The 14891-nt window shown below is 37.2% G+C and overlaps 1 long non-coding RNA gene across 3 annotated transcripts in view; it reads left to right on the top strand.

Annotated features, from left to right (window-relative positions):
- The window catches only part of LOC135098860 (uncharacterized), a 128934-nt gene that overhangs the window by 49642 nt on the left and 64401 nt on the right, over positions 1 to 14891 (top strand). The window lies entirely within an intron of this gene.

The following is a 14891-nucleotide window of genomic DNA, read 5'->3' as shown; positions in this document are numbered from 1 at the left end:
GCGAGTGAAATGGGCCCGAGAGGTGGCTGCCCTTAAGGCTCGGCTGCGTTCACAGAAACAGAAGAAAGGGCGGACTAGTGCGCAGAGCCTCCATCACGGGTCGCAAGCCGCTAAACACTGAGTCACTCGCACTGAGGACCATCCTAGTCAGTGCAACCGAGAAAATTGGGGAAAAAAAAAGTACAAAAACAAAGTAAGCTTTCTAACTATGGATTAAGAAGCCTAAGCACTGAGTCTTTACTGAGGAACATGCTTGTCAATCCAAACCCGAAATTAGACCAAAAAGAAAAGTTTTTCATCCATTAATTAAGGAGCAAGAACACTAAGTGATTCCACTGAGGAACAAGGTGGTGAGTGAAATCCAGAAATTAATGACAAAAAAATAAAGCGCTTAAAATTTGCAAAGAAAAAAAGAAATATTAATCTATCTGTTATTAACGAAACAACTGAGTGATTCTTCAGCGAGGAACAAGAACATTCGTGACACTAAATGAAAAATAATGACGTAAAAGAAATTAAAAGATAAAAAAGATAAAGTAAAAAAAAAGTAACAAGAAAGTCTTTGCCCTCATAACCTATGAAGTATATTAATCGACTGTCAATCCGCCGTTGAAACCAGAAATTAATAGAAAAAAAAAAGTAATTAAAGTATCTTCATTAAATAAGATGCCTAAATATTTTGAGTGAGAGCAAATCAGAAAACGATGACAAAATATAAAAAAAATAAAAATCCACCAAAGAAATCTTTATACAAGTTATTTTAGAATGCTACGATTTGAGTGTTAACTTGCTGAGGATCAAGATTGTGAAAACCAAAACAACGACAAAAAACAAAGAAAAGAAAAATTCTATCCAGTATTGGTGAAACAGCCATTGATAGTGGGAGGAAAACTGGTGAAATACGGCTATTAACAGTGAGAGGAAACAAGAGAACAATGGCACAAATAAAAACAAGGAAAATAGAAAAAAAAATCTTAACGAGGAAACAAATTAATTAAGTGACTCTCCACTAAGAAAACAAGAAGTAAGGAAAAATAATGATAAAAAAGATTAAAAAACAAACAAAATACTGTACCGTAACTTAAGAAGTCTGACTTAATTATTAGTCCACTGAGAAAGAAGACTGCGTTTGGAAAACGGAAAACATTGAATAAAAAGGAAGAAAAATAGTATCTTTTAATGATGTAATCACGTGACTCACCACCGAAAAACTAGATTCTGAGAGGAAGCCACAAAATGATGAGAAAAAGAAAAAAAAAATCATAATGGGAAAAGTAAAAAAAAATAATGACAAAATAAAAAAAAATGTGAAAAAAATGAAACAAAAATTACCAAAAATAAAAAAAAATTTACAAAATTATGGAAATAGTGTTGAAGTAAAGAAGGCAGAATATTATGGCAAGTAATTAAAAATATAAAAAAGCCAAAAAATGGTGACCAGAAACAGAAAATAATACCGAAAAAGCAAAAAAAATAATAATAATGAGGAAAAGGAAGATAAGTAAAAAAAATCCAGAAAATAACAAAAGTAATAAAAAGAAAAATAATGAAAAAATAGTGAGAAAAAAATATAAAAAAGAAAGAAAGAAAGACATCAAAGTAAAAAAAAAACATAAAATAATGATAAAAAAAATAAGTCAGAAAATAATGAGAAAACAATTTTGAAAAAAGCCAGAAAGTAGTGAAAAAAAAATAAAAGCAGAAAATGATGACAAGAAACCATTGACTAAAATAAAAAAAAAAGCTGAAAATAATGAAAAAAAATAGTAAGGATAATTAAAAACTCTAAAATAATGATGAAAAGTTAAAAAAATAATAAAGCAAAAAGTAAAAAAAATAACAGAAAACAAAAAAAAATGAAAAAAAGTAAAAATAATAATGAAAAAAGTATAAAAAAAATTATAATAATGAAAAAAGGTTAAAAAAATAATAATGAAAAGTAAAAAAATAATAATAATGAAAAAAGTAAAAAAAATAATAATGAAAAAGTAAGAGAAAATAATAAAAAAATAATGAAGAAAAGTAAAAAAAGAAAATAATAAAAAAATAATAATAAAGAAAAAAAAATGAAAATAGTAAAAAAAGAAAATAATAAGAAAATAATAATGAAAAAAGTAAAAAATAATAATAATGACAAAAAATGAAAATAATAGCAAAAAAGTAAAATAAACCAAAAAAATAATGACAAAACATCAATAAAAAAATGACAAAAGTGGAAATCCAGAAAATAATTAGAACAAAAAAATAAATGACAAAAATGAAAAAAAAGATAAATAATGACAAAAAAGTAAAAAAAAAAAAAAAATATTGACAAGAAAGGAAACTAAACAAAATAGCGACAAAAAGTGAAAAATAGCGACAAAAATAGAAAAAACTCACAAGATAATGACAAAAAAGTAAAAAAGTGAAAATAATTACAAAAACTAAAAACCCAGAACAGAATGACTAAAAATAAAAAGGCAGAAAATGACAAAAAAGTAAAAAAGCATAAAATATTGATAAAGTAAAAAATATGACAAAAATAAAAAAAAATGACGAAAGGGACAAAAAGTGACAAAAGTGATAAGAGTGAAAATGGAAGAAAATAATGACAAAAAATGTAAAAAATATTCCACAAAATAATGAGAAAGTGAAGACAAAATAATAACAAACATGAGAAAAGTAAAAAAAAAAAAATAATTACAATAAAATAAGAAAGATAAGCAGAAGAGTAAGAAAAAAAAACATAAAAGAATTACAAAAGATTAAAATAATGAAAATAAAATAGTAAAAGAAAGCAAATTGTAAGTATAAGAAAAAAAAATAATAAAAAAGTAAAGAGCCAGAAAATTGTGAAAAAAAGAAAAAAAAAGGAAAAAGGAATTACAAAAAAGAGAAAATATAAGAAAAATAGTAACAAAAAACATAAAACAACTACAAAACATTAAAATAATCAATATCAATAAAATAAAAAAAATGAAAATTTCTATAACAAATAATTAAAAATCTAGAAAATAGTGACAAAGAAAAGTATAACAGCTAGAAAATAATGACAAAAAGAAATAAAGCCAAAAAATGGTAAAAAAGTCAGAAAAAATATTAAAAGAAAATAGTAATAAATAAAAAATCTTAGTGAATGAAGAAGCATAAAGAAAAAGTAAAAAAAAAGCCAGGAAATGACAAAAAAATGAGAAAAAGCAAAAAGCAGAAAATAATAAAAATTAAAATGGCAAAAAAAAATCAAAATAAAATAAAATAACGAAATATAAATAACAAAATAAAGTCAAAACCCAGAAAATAATTATAACGGATAATAAATGATGACAAAAAGGTAGAAAAAAAACACAACGTAATGAAAAAAAAACATTGTGCGTAAAATCCTGAAAATGACAAAAAAAAAAGCAAAAAATCTTTAAAAAAAAATGCAAAACTGCATCTTTTAACGAAGAGACAACTGAGAGATACTCCACTCAAAAACAGCATCTTTTAACGAAGAGACAACTGAGAGATACTCCACTCAAAAACTAAATTGAAATGAAATCAGAAAATCAGAAAAAAATGAAAAAATTATGAAAGATAAAAAAAAAATCTTCATAGATTTCATAAGTTACAAATAGTAACTTATGAAATCTATGAATTGAACACATTGAGGATCAAGTGTGTGAGTGCAACCCACAAAAATAATGATGACAAAAGAAATGTGAAAAAAAGGCAACTTTAGCCACTTATAAACAAGTTGCCTTGTGTATATACATGTGCTGCTACTAAAAAAAAAAAAAAAAAACTAACATTTATACAATCTATACCATTAGTAATTTTTTATATGATTGTACTGTAGTGGAAGACAAATATGCTGCCATTTTTTCTTATTAATAAAGTAAACCAACTAAAAACCATCACTTTCAATATCCTAAGCTTCTGATTAGAGTGAACTGACTATGTAATTGACTTGAATGGACACGGCAATCAGAGAGAGAGAGAGAGAGAGAGAGAGAGAGAGAGAGAGAGAGAGAGAGAGAGAGAGAGAGAGACAGAGAGAGAGAGAGAGAGAGGGGATGGAGGATGGAGGTGGTCTCGTCTTAATGCCACGACGACGACAACAACAACAATAACACCAACAACGAAACCAAACCGCTATTACAAGGGACGCGTCTTATTGCATCTGAACACAAACATTTTGACTCGAAAAACAACACGCGGTTAGTTGCCTTTTTTCTTCGTATTCCGGAGATCATAACTACGCGGGTGAGCGCGCACACACACACACACACACACACACACACACACACACACACACACACACACACACACACACTGGTCTAAATAAAGCCATTGTTGTGTGTGTGTGTGTGTGTGTGTGTGTGTGTGTGTGTGTGTGTGTGTGGTACGTTCCATCGCCAGTGGTTGCCTCCATGCACAGCCAACACAGTTCATTACGTTCTTGCCGCTCCATTTGTCCTGACCAGAAGTAATGATAGTGTTTATTGTGAATATGTTCATTGGCCCACGTGCAGCAAGGCTTCTGTGGTCTAGTGGTTCTTCTTCCTCATGATACTCTCTCTCTCTCTCTCTCTCTCTCTCTCTCTCTCTCTCTCTCTCTCTCTCTCTCTCTCTCTCTCTCTCTCTCTCTCTCTCTCTCTCTCTCTCTCTCTCGTTCTCGTCGCGTGCCTGGCCACTGACTCTCTCCCCCCTGCAGGAGGGACGGCCAGACCACAATAAGATAGGATGGCTCACCGTTTCCTCTTCCACGAACGCAACATGCAAGTTTTTCGTACATATAATCCTACCGGGTGCTAAATGTTAAAGTAATGGCCGAAAATTACACCAGCCGGATTGAGAACATACGGAAGAATCACGTGAGACTTAACTTTAAAAAAATGAGGAATTTATCCGTTAAACGTAAATTGATCGAAAATTTATGTCTATGATTTACAATGGCCGCGCTGGAAGTTGGCTCACCAGCTATACAGTGCTGCAGGTAAACGCGCAGAACTCGCTTCTTGAAGGAATCACTGGGCTGATTACGAATGTATTGTCTCATTTTTTTTCTCTAATACATTACGTAGGTTTCTTAAGGTCCCTGTAATGGTGTTAAATATAAAAAAAAGGGGGTCATTCAACTCAAGAAACAAGAAAGAAAAGATATAATACACACATTTGGCGTGAAAAGAATGGATATGTTAGGCATTGTTATATTTAATTTTATATTGATCAAAGTGCGCGGAACGTTTGGGGTGAGGGTAACGATAGGGGCCATGCTTAGCTGGGTGTGGCAGCCCAAACTCAGGACATCTGGATTCCTTAAGTGACCTGACTTAATGTTGGCTAAACATCAGGGTACGCAGAGTCAGATGTTTGTTTGTTTCCAGTTATCAATAAATTAGTAACAATAAATCAACTAATAATGAATAAGTAATAAAAAAAAAAAATAAGTAAGAACCAAGTGCTGAGGCGAAACACACACACACACACACACACACACACACACACACACACACACACACACATCGTCCGTCATATATTGTCATGCGTGGACTGAATTTGATATGAGTAATGCCATTATAGAATGATTCACTGGGCTAATGGGCGCCCGTCAGCGACAAACAGGGCAATGATACTGTGTTTTGAGGCACATTTGCATCAAAAACACCGTGAATTTGCATCCTTTATTGTTTTAATGTTTGTGTGCGTGATGCGTGAGGCAAAGGTCGTATCAATTTAGTAGCAATCGATCCAACTTAACACCATCCAGATCTACCTTCCCTTCATTGACACACTCCACAACTCCATACTTAACACTTATCCTTACTTCTTTCTGCTTCCATTCCATCTAACACATCCATCCATCTATCTATCCTTGTCATATCTCACTTTATTTACTCCGTCCCTACACTCACCCCTTCATAAACAACCCCATACCAAAAGAACCTTACTCTCCGCATCCCTTTCCTCAACGACTTTTCATTTCCAGCCTGTTTCCCTCCTGTCCTGTCCAGCTCCGCCTCACGCAGTCCATGCCCCCGCCTCCCTCCGCGACCCGTCTTGTGTCACATCATGCGGCTGTTGCTTGCAAAGGGCGGGCTCGAGCTCCAAAGTTTATTAGCCTTAGCCCTCGACATGTCACTTAGCACACACACACACACACACACACACACACACACACACACACACACACACACACAGTTCATTCTGCCACTCTGTTTTTCCGTGGCAGCAAAGAATCCAGTATTTGTGAATTCGTATTTACTGTTGAAATTTATCGTTTGTTAAACAATTACGAGCATAAATCAAACTGCGTAATGCGATTAAATCCTTGCGTTAATTGCCTCCGAATGAACAACAACAACGACGACGACAACAACAACGATAATAACAACGACAGGAAATGAAAAAAAACGAATGAAAGTTATTGCTACTTGAATTATGTGAAGTGAAATTGAAACAAATAACAGGAACGACTGTAGGTGAAAATAGGAGGGTAAGAGAGAGAGAGAGAGAGAGAGAGAGAGAGAGAGAGAGAGAGAGAGAGAGAGAGAGAGAGGACACCTATCAACTTCTTTCTCACCAGTCCATATGATAAAAAGAACGAAGTTGACTAAAATAATTCGTGTGAGAAAAGAAATATAAAAACAGGAAAAAAAAAATAATGTGGTGCACTTCTCGGCAGAAAATATCCATATCGAGGAAAGTGACTTACGCAGGCAGAGACCCCCGCTAAAATACTTCATTAGGGAGGAATTTGTGTTTGCCTAACCTTGATGAGCCGTGGGCGTGCCTCCAGAAACTGCATTTCCGCGCAAATATTTTCGCATCATCCCACGTAAGCGAGTAATTTGGTGGGTGGAAGGTCTGCCGGGCCTCTCCTTCCCCTCCTTGTTCTCCTTCTCTCCCTCCTCCTCCTACTTCAGTGACTTTTCGTACCCCTCTCATCTTATTCCCTTTGTCCCTTTCCTTACTTTTCAGACTCTCTCAAATCCCTACTCACTGCATCCTCGTCCCCGCGTTCCCCTTTCCCTGGCTTATTATACTTTCCTCTCTTTCTACCCAAGTATTTTTTTTTGTACCCTCTTGCATCTCCCTTCGTCCTTTTCCCTGGCTATTTATGACCTCCACTAGTCCTACCCATTGCACCTTCCTCCTTTTGTCCCCCTTTGTCCTCTTCTATCTTCCAGGGAATGTTTTGCAGACCCTAGTATCTTCTCTCCTTTTCGTCCTTTTTCCCTAATATCAAACTTCCCTTTTCTTACGTAAGTAATGTTCCATACCCTCTATTTCTTCGTTCCTTTACCTGCTTGCCTTAATTTGTCATTACCTCTCTTTTTTTCCACCACAGTAACTTTCCATACTCTCTTAGATGTTTGTTATTTTCTTCCCCTTCCCCTAACTTGTCATGGCCTGCCCTCTCCTTACCTTCATTCTCTCTCTGTCTTCCTCCCTCCGTGTTCCTTTTCTTGCCGTCCCTCCTGTCTCTACCTCAAGCTGCTGCATGTAGCTGTCTTTACCTCTGTGGTCATTTTTCGCCTTAATATTTAGCGGCGTTTCTTACTTGATTACGGCACAGGCACAGCAAATCATTATCCAAGGAAACCCTGACTTGCCTCAGGAAAGACGAATGGCCTCTCTCTCCACTGGCTTTTTGTTAAGGTCTGAAGACAGATGACCTGTTCATCGGGTACTCACTTCACCCGCGCCGAAGAGAGGAAAGTCAGAGCTACAAAAGAAACAAATGTGACCAAAGGAAAAGAAATAAGATAAAGAAATTTAAGAGAGGAATGATCTTGCGAAATTTGTCTGTAAAAAAAGTAAAATTCTTTGTATCAGAGTAGTTATAATATAAAATGAGCGTAACATCTTAAAGTCCGCTTTGTAATGTGATATACTGTGATATTGTTTTTCTTTTATTAACTTTGTAAACACTGGAAGGAACAAGAAAGGCAAGTAAAGTAAGTACAGGAGTAGAAAAATGGCAAAAGTCCTGAAGTTTTTTTTTCTCGTAGCCCAAACAATCGGTGTGTTACGACAGGTACTTTTCTTTCCCCTGACACGGGCAGAGTACAAGTTGTTCACACACGCGAGACAAATATTTTGTTGGCGCAGGAATTCCTCCTCAGTTGTGCTACTCGTGTACTCTTGGTGCAAGCATGCCTGACGAAGGAATGAATAAAAGTAAATTTTCTCCGATGACGATGAAAAATAGGAGAATATAAAGCATTTCACTTCCGCCATAAAGATAGAACCAACATTTTACGAAGTCTTCACCTCAGCATCAGGCGTGGTACTAAAGATCAGACTCCCGCCAGACACGCCTAATGGAAGTGAATCGATTACCTTTACTCCAGAACTTCAATGATAACACTCCCCTGGAAACCAGAATGGAGAGTTTACTTTTGGCGAGGCATTTTAAAACCACTTTCCGTACCTGGCAGTAGCTTGAGTGGCTCGGAATAGCGTGGCGGCCGTGTGTTGACTGATAGACTGCCTTGGTCTGAAACCCTCTCAGGCTGGCTTGTGTGGACACTTGCCAACTGACTGAAGCAGCTCTCCATCCTCACTTGCAGGGGTGATCGGTCAATCAACGCCGTATAAGTGAGAGGTAATAGAGGTGTAACCCTGGCGATGCAGTGGCAATAGTTCCGTGGTATTGGGTGAATAACTGACCACGTCCTCGGGAGACAAGGCGGTGCTGTGTGCATGTTGAAGGATATTGACGGGCCATCACACTCCCCTTGTACCGAAAAAATAGTTGAGAGAGAGAGAGACAGAGAGAGAGAGAGAGAGAGAGAGAGAGAGAGAGAGAGAGAGAGAGAGAGAGAGAGAGAGAGAGAGAGAGAGAGAGAGAGAGTCATATAGGGAATGGAAGTGAAAATAGACGTAAATCTCACTGACATCCCTCCTTGCCATGGTCTCTCTCCATGCTCCCCCTCACGACCATCAGGTGTGTCTTTAACGAAACTGAGCTGAAGAGAGGAGTGCAGGGACGAGTTATCCTGCCAAACACTTCCCGTGGTTCCAAACACTACCTGCAAGAACACCAGGAACCAGTTATCCTTACGAATATGCATGATAGCAAAGCGTGATGTGAAAAATAAAAAGAGAGAAAAAAATAACAATATTTGAGTCATTACACGTTACTATTAAGAAAAAAAAACACACACACAAAAAAAAAAATATATAAGTAATCTAGATGTGTAGGTGAAGACGTGGAAATATTGTCAAGCTGGAGTGGAATAGATAGTGGGAGGTTGGTTTGAGTAAGGTAATGGCAATTTAGGGATGGTGAAAGAAATTAAAGGATAATAGATAACTAAAGAGAGTTTTTTTTTTGTATTCATTATGATTTATTTAGTCTTCGTGCTTTTGTATTCAATAAAGTTTAATCTAGTTTGTGTTAGTGACACTAGCGTAGAGCAAAATAAACGATAAAAAGAGCTTTCTCATAATGAAGAAGGACGAGGATAAGAAAATTGATAACAAAACAAAAAAAAAAAAAAAGCTGTATTGCTTGAGTACCTTAGAATAACATCAACAATCAATACAGTTTCGGTGACTTAATGAACCCATCCTTCTGCAAAAGAGTCATGGAAGTTACTAATGATGACAACAGCTTACCACCATTCAGTCATTGCTACTCTACAACAAACACACACACCTACACACATCCACCTTTAACACATACGACCTCTTGTATAAACCTGAATTCCACACACACCTGCCACATCACCTCAGTCTCCTACACACCTGGTCTGGAATGCCTCCACTTTGTAATTCAGTAGTCCACGTGTTGTGAGTGGGTCGTCTTACCTGGTTGCCACAATCCACACCTTGATTACTGAGTATTGTACACCTGCCCGCCTCATTTTACTTGTTTTTGCTTGGTTCGTATATGTTTACTGTTCTCTCTCTCCACTCTCTCTCTCTCTCTCTCTTTCTCTCTTGTAAGTTATTTATTTGTTTCCATTATTTATTTATTTTTTTTCAAGTTAGTGCGAGTACATACAGAAGCAAAAGCACACAAGTATAGTCCTGCTTTCTCTCTCTCTCTCTCTCTCTCTCTCTCTCTCTCTCTCTCTCTCTCTCTCTCTCTCTCTCTCTCTCTCTCTCTCTCTCTCTCTCTCTCTCTCTCTCTCTCTAACACTACTAAGTCCCTTCGCCTCCCTCCCGCAATTCCTGAGCTGAGATCGATTGTTGACTCATTCCTTGCTCTCCCTCGCTCGCCTTGCTTTTCATTTTCTTTGCTAACTTTTCTGTCTTGTTTTATTCCATTTCAGTCCCCTGCCTCGTTCATTTCCTGTACTCCTCAATGACTCGTCCTGTTCCTCCGTATCTCCATCTCTCCATCTCTCATTTTCTTTCTTCCACTGTTATTTTTCCACGTAGTTTTTTTTTTTTTTTTTTTAAACCTGCCATTCTCTTGTCTCTTGCTCCTTTTTTTGCTGCTGCTGCTGATGGTGGTGGTAGTGGTGGTGGTAGTGGTCCTCCTCCTCCTCCTCCTCTTCTTCTTCCTTCTCCTCTTCCTCCTCCTCCTCCTCCTCCTCCTCCATTTCTTTGTTCCCTTTATTCCGTCTCGGCTTCTTAAGGAAAGGAAAAAAATGTACTGAAGCTCAAACGTGAAGGAGAAAGAACCAAGTTGGTCCCTTGGTGCCCTGACGACCCTGATGGGATTTGACGGGACCTGAAGAGAGGGTCGGGAGGCGAAGGGAAGGCGGAGGCTGGAGGGAAGGTGGGGAAGGTAAGGGGAGGTAAGGGGAGTGTGGGAAGGCATCGTAATAAGAGATATGGTAGAAAGGGAAGGTGAGAACAACGCATTACTGGGAGGTTGTGGGTGTGTGGGTGTGTGTGTGTGGATGTGGATGGGTAGGTGGGTGCAGATAGGCGTGTTGGTTGGTAAGGTGTTTGGTGTAAGGTAGGTAGGTGAGTAGATGGTTATGGTGAGTTTGTAGATGCTAGGTTAGTTAGTAAATGCAGTCTGCTTTCGTAGATGGATAGATAGATAGATTAATTACATCGATTTATAGACTGGTAGATATAGATTGCTAAGGAGATAGATTTTATGTTTTTTTTTTACAGTGCTTTTTTTATCTGGTTTATCTAAACATATATTTTACGCTCGGATAAATGCACATGGTAAGGGATGTAATGTTAAAGAATAGATAGGTAGGTGCAGGAATAGGTGAACTTCCTTCTCTTACTCGTTCCTGTACTTATCTTACCTTGGTAGAGGAGTATTCGCTTTTCCAGGACGATGATGAATTAATTGATTGATTGAATGATTGATCGACTGACTGACTGACTCACTCACTCACTCACTCACTCACTGACTGACTGACTGACTGACTGACTGACTACCCATACAACATTCCGGAATTATAAGTGCCGAAAGAAGGAGTACATAATTAAAGCAAGACATTGATAAATGAACTGACGAATTGAGTGAGTGAGTGAAAAAGTGAGTGAGTAATAATACCTTGACAGAGTACGATGAACTTTTACAGGACCGATAAATTCCCAGGATTATTGAACCGAGTGAATGATTGGCTGTCTGATCGATAACTGACGGCCGATATTGATTAATTGTCTGTCGCTCCAATATTTAGGATAATAAAGACAGCAGACTGAAAAAAAAAATGTTTCGATGAATACACCTCACTTTACACACCCACACACTCCCTCCCACCCCTCACACACACACACACACACACACACACACACACACACGCGCGCGCGCGCGAGATGCAACGAACTAGAATCTCCAGGCAGGCGGAAACCATTTGGGCTTGCCTCCTTTCACGCACTAATCCCTGCTCGCCTTGTTGAGAATAGGTACGAATTTATGAGCAACTCTGCCGACCCCTTGTAGTCCAGCCGGCTCGTTCTTTCCTCCTGTATTTACGTATCTGTATTTTCCTCGCCCTGTTCCGGATCTAAAGGTAATCTCTCGGTGCTTTGTCTGTACTCAGTTTTATCCAATGTATTTGTTTTAAAGGGACTGGTTGGTGTATCATCAGTCTGATGATAATTTGAATATAAATTATTCTATTTATTTGTTTATTTCTAAATTAGTTCGTGTATCAGTGTATTTATGTAGACGAGGATTAAGCTCTGTACATGGTGCGCAAGCCGCACGTCTTTGTGACGTGGCAGTGGGGAGGTGAGGTGGCGACGAACGGTCAGCCAGGGTTAGTTGCTGTCCGCCCCTACCTGAAGTGTGTTGTGATGGATCACTGGATGTAATATTTATTCAAGACTTGGGATTATTGTATTATGCTGGTATGTATGGCTATGTTTGGTTATAATAGTACTGTGTGGTGGTTTATCAGCTGGTGTTCACGTCAAACATTTGTGATGTTCATCGACAAAATGTTTGTATTAGTGATGATCTTTTATGATGACAGTGTTAATGTGATTGTGCGGTCGGCTATTAAGATTGATAGTTACTCAGGGAATATTTCATGTATTACAGTTTATGAATCCAACTACTGGTTCGGAAAGTTGATGGAGGCAATCCACATGCGGCTGGAGCTACCGTTGTGAGTTATAATTCTAATGATTATTATAAGTGAAAATCAATGTGGTTGATTGGTTATATGATTGATTTTAATTGTACTTAGCATATGGTGAATTCTACATACATCCATTCTCAATTTTCATATTGATCTACTTATTAATGATGCTTGGGTACTTATGTTAAAAAAAAAAACATTGAGATGTGTTTATTGTAATGATTTGACAGGTCCAAACGCTTGTAATGATTTGACAGGTCCAAACGCTTGTAATGATTTGACAGGTCCAAACGCTTGTAATGATTTGACAGGTCCAAACGCTTGTAATGATTTGACAGGTCCAAACGCTTGTAATAAAGAAGTTTTGGCAGTGTTCAAGCTGTGTTAATGGATGCCTCTATACAATATGAACTGTATGGTATATCTTATTTCAGGTTTGCTTCATGGTAATCATCAGTGTTTCCTTTGCTAAAATGAACCTAACACATAAGTCAGTACAAAATTAAAGGAATAAGGTATCTATTTTATTTACATTGTTTCGGTCTTTACTTACGGATTCCTTCAGTCGGCTTCTTACTACAGCCACAATCTTCCGTAGTGCATCACATTATATTATGAGTATCACTGAATATCACTATAAACACAGGTGGTAATACCCGCTGCTCGAATATAACTATAACCAAATTATTATCAGTCTCTCGTAATGGATTTCACTGTCCACCACAACCACCACTACCACCATAACCACCACCACCACCACCATAACCACCACCACCACCTCTAACAGCAGTAAAAATGTAACCAACGCAGTTTCTCTTTATAGCTCTACTGACTATTAAATTTAATTGTCTACCACCATCCTTACTAACAGCGGCGAAAAGAGACTAACCCAATCAATTTCTCTCTTCTCTTCTACTGACTGTATTATTTTAGTGTCCACCTCCACATCTAGCAAAAAAAAAAAGTATAACCAAGGGAATTTGTCTCCACGTCTCCACTGACAATTTAGTTTCTGAAGTGGAAAGCATTAGGACACACTCTCTGTTCGCTAGAATACACGTCATCGACTGTCACAGTATTTACCACCAGGCAGTAATGGAAATCTTGTTAATAAATCATTTGTGATGTGTGACGCCAAACCAACGATATCTGCAAGTTTTCTTTTTTTCTTTTTCATTAATTTGTTCCTTTACTCTTTTTTTTCACATGAATGGGAAAGTTTACATCCCTTAGTATTTTCTCCCTATCAGATTACACTTTTCATTCACTCCTTGTCTGATAACTTTAAATTGCCTATCAGATTTTTGAGAAATTAAACATTGGACAATTCTATTTTTTTTTTTTTTTTTTTTTTTAGTCAATACATCCTTACTCTTTCATTAAATATGTTCCTGGAGCAGCGTTCTTAAACACCTCTGTACTCCACTACGATTAATTTTCACGGAGTCTAATGAAAACTGTTGTGGACATCAAGGATGTTTTCATGAGTCAAATGATCTGTCAACAAGCAGTCTGTATCATCAATGAAAAAAAAAAAAATACCCATGAGAATTCGACTAAGTTTCCGTGGCCAGTGATCGCCGCCATGAGAGAACAAAGTGATTCAGAACTCGGTCACTCTTTTTGCTTTTGTTTTACCCGCTCTCTCTGGCCTAGACCCTCGGAAGCCTTGTGGGCAGCGTGGTTTCTCTCTCAGCAAGTGAACATAGTCCTGCTGAGACAACGAAGTGTTTCAGAAAGCTGGCACTATTCCTGGTAATATTCTGCCTGGCCCTTGGAGTCCTTGTGATCAGTATAATTTATCTTATTGTCGTCATAGACTCTCCTCTTCTCACCACGCTCCTTATAAAAAGTGTCTTGTATTTCGATAAACGGTTCTTTTTTCTTTCTTCTTTAGAGTTTGGGTATATTGTCTACCTTTCCCTCTCTCTCTCTCTCTCTCTCTCTCTCTCTCTCTCTCTCTCTCTCTCTCTCTCTCTCTCTCTGGCCTTGACCCTGGGAAGCCTAATAGTTAGGCTGTTTTGTCTTATCGTCACCATGAACTGTCCGCTCACAACTTTCCTTGCCCAAAATGTTTTCTGTCTTGGTTAAACATTTTTTTTTTTTTTCTTTTTACTTGAGTTTGCATACACTGACTCTCGGAAACCTTACACTTAGCTTCTTTTTTGTTATTATTGCCTTCAACTGTTCTCATCTCACTCAGTACCTTGTCACAATTATAATATAACATTCTCCCTCTCCTCCTTGCTTAGTGTATGTGCATTCCTTGTCACATTCTACCTCTCTCTCTCTCTCTCTCTTTCTCTCTGACTTTGCCCCTCAGAAGCCTCAAGGTCAAGTTAATTTCTTGTATTCTCTCCATCTTCCTCTCACCTCAGTTCCTTGCCAAAAAGAATCTTCTATTTCTATAAC

Source organism: Scylla paramamosain, unplaced genomic scaffold, assembly GCF_035594125.1.
Source record: "Scylla paramamosain isolate STU-SP2022 unplaced genomic scaffold, ASM3559412v1 Contig88, whole genome shotgun sequence".
Lineage (NCBI taxonomy): Eukaryota > Metazoa > Arthropoda > Malacostraca > Decapoda > Portunidae > Scylla > Scylla paramamosain.
This window is presented reverse-complemented; position numbering and strand designations above follow the sequence as displayed.